Source organism: Carassius carassius, chromosome 15 (assembly GCF_963082965.1).
Source record: "Carassius carassius chromosome 15, fCarCar2.1, whole genome shotgun sequence".
Lineage (NCBI taxonomy): Eukaryota > Metazoa > Chordata > Actinopteri > Cypriniformes > Cyprinidae > Carassius > Carassius carassius.
This window is the reverse complement of record NC_081769.1, coordinates 26,121,349-26,127,806: the sequence shown is the minus strand read 5'-3', so window position 1 is coordinate 26,127,806 and position 6,458 is coordinate 26,121,349.

The following is a 6,458-nucleotide window of genomic DNA, read 5'->3' as shown; positions in this document are numbered from 1 at the left end:
AAATAGTGATGCATAATGCCTTGATAAGCCTGTGTCTTCAATGCCCCCCTACCTACTATGTTTTTAGAGATAAATTATTAGGTTACTTGATAAGGTAACATAATAGTTGGATAAATGTATAATTACAAATGCAAACAAACATGTGATGCAAAATTTAAGTCAAGCTGAAAACATGGTTAGCGTAACATTGACGGTTTAAGACATTTAAGGGCTTAATATGGGTCAGTCAGAGTGACAGTTTTCAGAGGTATGGTACACTGCTGGTTATCTGTTTAAAGTGAGTCTGTTACAGTTTGTTCAAACAGTCTGTTGCTGTCCGTTAACAGGAAGCAGTTGTTTCTATGTAATGCTTTTTTATCAATTGCCAAAACACAAAATATGTATTCTAAGTATAACTGAATTTTTCTGCATAGTAATTTTATGTGAAATAATTTTCTAGTCCTTGCATGCATAAATACCCATTTTTTAGTTAATGCTGGCTTTTATAAACCCAGGTAATCATACAGTAGCATCATTGTAATGACGCGCTAATCCAGCAAGCAATAAAGTGGAATTAAGCAGTGGTGCTGTCCCAGTTTAAATAGGGCTCTTGCGCAACAAATCAGCTTACAGAGTGGCCTCTTCAACTGCTGCCGAGAAAAAATAAGAAAAATAAGCAGCCACAAGGCTTGAGGTCACTTTTCTCATCAGGTTAAAGTGTCCATGTGAAGAGCTAGTCAGTTTGTGCTGCTAATCATCTCTCTCCTAAAATGAATACTACCTTGATCAGTTCAAGAGTTCCCATAAGCACCATGCGACATGAACAGACCGTCTTATATAGTGCTCAGGCCCACTTTATTATGATTAAAAGGTCATCTGTATTCTGTATAAAGAGACGTGAACGTGTTGTGTTATCAGCAGTCTGTCATGCTGTGGCCTGCAGTGAACTGATGGCAAACTCATGGCAAGGAGTGCTATCCTGGTTCCTCACCACTGATTGGCCAAGATTATAAAATATTCAATGATTTGATAGGATACGCTGTGTACAGATCTGTTTTGAGCAGATTCAGGTCAGTGTTTGGGTGTAGTTGTGTTGCAAAGTGCATTGAAACATTTGTAATGGCATACAAAATGCAAAATGAGGTGAACTATGCCAAAGTGGGACAGTTTTTCTCAGTTTTTCGTGATGGAGCACAGATAAAATCAATTTAATATCAGCTTATTTTATCCTTCATCCATCCTAAAATGTAATATATTTTAAACAACATTTTAAAAAAATTGTCACAGATATGAACTATTAGTAATTAGTTCCTACTGTTAATATGATGCATAGTATGAGAAGCAATTCAGAATAGTCCCATTTTACCTACAGTACAGACCAAAAGTTTGGACACACCTTCTCATTCAAGTTCGAGTTTTCTTTATTTTCATGACTATGAAAATTGTAGAGTCACACTGAAGGCATCAAGGGCTATTTGACCAAGAAGGAGAGTGATGGGGTGCTGCGCCAGATGACCTGGCCTCCACAGTCACCGGACCTGAACCCAATCGAGATGGTTTAGGGGTGAGCTGGACCGCAGACAGAAGGCAAAAGGGCCAACAAGTGCTAAGCATCTCTCGGGGAACTCCTTCAAGACTGTTGGAAGACCATTTCAGGTGACTATCTCTTGAAGCTCATCAAGAGAATGCCAAGAGTGTGCAAAGCAGTAATCAAAGCAAAAGGTGGCTACTTTGAAGAACCTAGAATATGACATATTTTCAGTTGTTTCACACTTTTTTTGTTATGTATATAATTCCATATATAATTCCACATGTGTTAATTCATAGTTTTGATGCCTTCAGTGTGAATCTACAATTTTCATAGTCATGAAAATAAAGAAAACTCTTTGAATGAGAAGGTGTGTCCAAACTTTTGGTCTGTACTGTAGCTGCATAAATAAAGCTACATCCCTACAATATTTAACAAATTAAGATAAAGTGGGAAATTCAACGCCAACACAGTTAAATGAAATATAGTTTTGAAACTATATATATATATTTTTTTAATATATATAATTTTTTTTTTTATCTGAAATTAAATGTTGATGATTTCTTTTCTTTTTTTTTATAGAGGCTTGTGTTTCACAATTATATTCTCATTTGCCTTTGAGTGATAAAAACTCTTTATTATATATATTAGCTGGTTTTTATATTGATTTGTAGGACAGTACACAGTCACATCTGATGATGGGACGGGTCCCAACGTGAGCCACTATTGCACCGCTGGATAGTCTTGGGTGGAGATTACACTCCAGAAGAGAAATGTAGGCCACGATGCAGACACAACTTGTAAGAGATTGAGAAAGAGGTTGCATGTCAGATCTTGATACCTTCATTGGTGCAGAATAAAAGCGATCAAAAATAAAAGAATCTGATCTGTCTCCAGATTTGAGAAGAAACAGATCCAAGTGTAGTAATTTACAGTGGAATCTCGTGACAGATGCAGAGAAGAAATTGATCCAAGCAAGCAACTATATAATGACCAGATGTTCCCATGCTGCTTGGAGACTTGCATTTGACCTCCGCCACAAGATACTGCAAAGCTGATTGAATGCAAAAATATAATCACAGGTTCTGGTCTTCTTAAATACCAATTAAATACCACTAAAGGCACTGAAATGACATGAGATTGGATAGTACAGGTTTAAGAATGCATAAATGATAACAATGTTCATTTTTGGATGAACTACCCCTTCAATTCTTTAGTGCTGGAATTATAATGGGATTGTTAGCTGTGTTGTTATAAGGAGATGACGGGTTCGTTTCCTGTGTTTATGTCTCAAGTTTTCTTCATCCAAATGAAGCTAAATGTTTAGTAAATCTGACCACGTCTCATTGGCCACTCACACAAGACCGAAACATATACTTAAGTTTAAAGGCAAGAGTTTTTGAGACTGGTTTAGGAGATTTACAGCAGCCCAGAGTGAAAGTGGAATGTGAAATAAAGCCTTTAAATTCAAAGTGGCATTTCAACTGTGCTGACACAGACAGACAATTACGACACTCCATCCCACATCATCATTCTGCGGGGGCTGATTCGACAGAAAAGTAGCCACAATAATAAAAGCCGCTCCACCCTAATTGGCTTGATGTTTTAGTTTGGACAGGACAATGTGCAGCCTTCAGTGTGCCTTTAGTGATTTTCAGTTACTTTTTAGTAAGTTAGTAGTATTTATCCTTCTTCACTGTTTCTTTTATCGTTTTATCACCTAACAGGGAAAAATTCTTCACTTTGACTGTATTAATTATTTTTATAATACAAGTCAGGTGACTAACTTTGTGATCTATACCCATCACTTGAGAGAAAGACTGTTGGCTCTCTGTCATTTGTATTGTTACCTTACACTAGTCAATGAAACATTCAGTGAAACCTCATCTCCTTGACACTGATTAATCTACTCGTCAACCTTTGAGTGACCAGGTAGTAAAATGTTAGTGTAGAGTGAGTTGTGGTGGAACTGTATCCTTTTTCAGACTTGTTGTCCCACTGACATTTTCAGGAAATATCAGACACAGGGGGTCTGATTTCACCATTTCAGAATGCCCTGCAACACAGGAGCACTTTACTATTGAAAACATAACCAGGGTCAGGGTTAAGTCCATTTTACATTCTCTTTTCCGACAGGCTCTTGAACTGATTGATTGGATTGATTCAAACTCGTACTGAGAAGGAAACAATATGACTGATGTTGCATACAAAAGAGCAGCTGCTTCTACATTTAGTTCCAGAACCACAACAGCATGTTGTTCCACTCTATTCATTACATCAGAGGGTCATGCAATGCTAATCGCATGGAGAATGGACTCTTGAGCTAATGTCCCAGCTTCGTTGGGACTATAAATGAAAGCAGGTGGATTTGGGAGTGTAACAGAACCTACTGTGCTATAAAACTGATGCTGTCTTTCAAAGGTACAGCACATTCTTTCTGTATTTGACTTAGATACTTATATATCAAGCCAGTTATGCAACAATATTTACTGCTCTGTGTGGCCTGGGACGGGAAAAAAAACAGCATTGGTATACTTTTGTATGGAAGCCCATTTTTGCCACTGAATAAAAAAAAGAGGTAATTATGACTTTATCTCACAATTCTGACTTTTTCTCGCAATTATGAGTTTACATGTCGCGATTCTGACTTTTTTCTCAGAATTGCGAAAAAATAAAGTCAGAACTGCAAGATATAAACTTTTTTCTCACAATTGTGAGTAATAAAGTCCACATCTGAGGAGAAAAAATGTCTTCAGAATTGCAAGTTTTTAAGTTTATATCTCACAATTCTCAGAAATAAAAGTCAGAATTGCGAGATGTAATTTCCCAATCAGAATCGTGAGATGAAAAGTCACAATTACATTTTCATTTTATTTTTTTCAGTGTCGGAAATGGGCTTCCATACTTTTGACCTTGTTCATAAAATATGTCAAACTATTTAAATCTTTAATGCCACTTTTAAAATCAATTTACTAAATACAACTCAAGTATTAAAAATATGTTAATAATTAAATTAAAATAATTAAATAATAAAAAATAAATACATTATTTTATTTATTTATTTTTGATTATTATTACTATTATTATTTTTATTTATTTTTTGCTAATTTCCCCCTGGGCCACAAATCAGATACTATTATATTATTTTGTGTTTTTCAGTAACAAAACATTTTTTGCACAGTCTGTTAGTCTCTGTTAGGGAAAGACGTTACTGTAATGCCTTACTCCAGTTAACACAAAAACCTGCGAAGAGCACTTCTGAGTACAAAAGTGTCATTAGCAATCTGAAGTGTCACATTACAACAGTACAGTACATCAAAATGTTCACAAACTAAAAAAAATCTGTTATTAATTAAATGAATTCTTAGTTCTACATATTCAATGCTGGTACAAGAGAATCTTCTAGTAGTTAGAGAAAGTTTTGGACAAAAGATGGATTGCTTTTGCTCTGATACTAGCGTAGCTTTACCTGAAGGAGATACGACTGGATCTTGTAATGCTAGCCATGAAATTCAACTCTGGAGACCTATCAATTATAAAGTAGACTAACGTCAGGGACCTTTAGTGACACTCTTTCCTGCCTGCTATCTCTCTTGAAAACATTTTGGCACTATTCGGAACAATAGAAGAATAGCGGCGGTTTCATTTTCCGAGTCTCACTGTGGTTTCAGGAAATAGCCGAAATGCACACAGGTTTGTTCATTCTCTCTCTTAGCACCCAGATTTTTACATGCTTCGCATCACTGAACAATATGTACCATCAAGGAGTTACTGAACCTTTGCAAGAACATGTAATATTCTAGAAATATATCACATTTCATGGATAAGCACACAGTGAAATTACAAGAACCGTCTTTCTCGTAAAAGGTCTATCAACATGACAAAAGCATCATTCTTTTTATGCTTCTTTGCATTTTCTATTAAATTCATGCCTGTGTCAAAATCTGCCATTTAAGGCTTGTATTATAGCATTGCAGGCTGTCTGAGGTTTATGTGTGATCTGAGTGCCCCTCATTTATTATTTAAGCATCTTTTATTGGGTTGCACATTATTTATAAGCTTTAAAAAGGGAGCTGTGCCCTCTCACTCATCCTTTAGAGATCCTGTCTTATCATTAGACCAATCCATCATATACCAGAAATAAAACTGTACCATTTAGAGCAGGGGGTTTAACCTTTACAAACAAAGGAAATCTAAGCAAACCAATATTGAAAAGCAAGATGTGGTAACACTTCATGAAAATGTTCAGATTATGTATTTAAATAGCTCAAATAGTTAGAAATGTCAAAAGCAAAAAAGAATCAATTTGGTCAATTTGCAAATAAATTTCATAAAAAATCCTACAGTGTGATTTTCTGGATTTTTTTTTAACATTTTGTCTCTCATAGTTGAAGTGTACCTATGATGAAAATTACAGGCCTCTGTAATTTATATATATTCAGTATATATAAATTCCTGAGCATCAAATTGCTTCTGAAGGATTGTATGACACTGAAGTAATGGCTACTGAATATTCTGCCTTATCATCACAGGAATTAACATATTAATATTGTGAATTATTACCATTTTAAAAATAATTTAAATATGACTGTTTTTACTGCATTTTAATGAAATAAATGCAGCATTGCATTTATATTATCTTCCTAGACCATCATAGAATGTTGAATATAGCGAATCATCTGTTTTATAATTGGCTAGAGGTAACACAATTCATTTTTATTCACTCAACATGCAAATTTGTATATATCCAATAAGAAAACATAACCTGACCCTGCAAGAGCGGTTTTACGATATTGTTATTGTTACATTGGCACCACCTTGTTCAGTCAGTTCAAACCAGGTCACTGTTTGAGATATTGGCATTTTCTTCACTGCAGCACAGCACTGTTGAGTGCCATGTGATCTTTCTCCATCACAGACAGACAAAGTTTTGTGTTTTTCCATTTAGCGC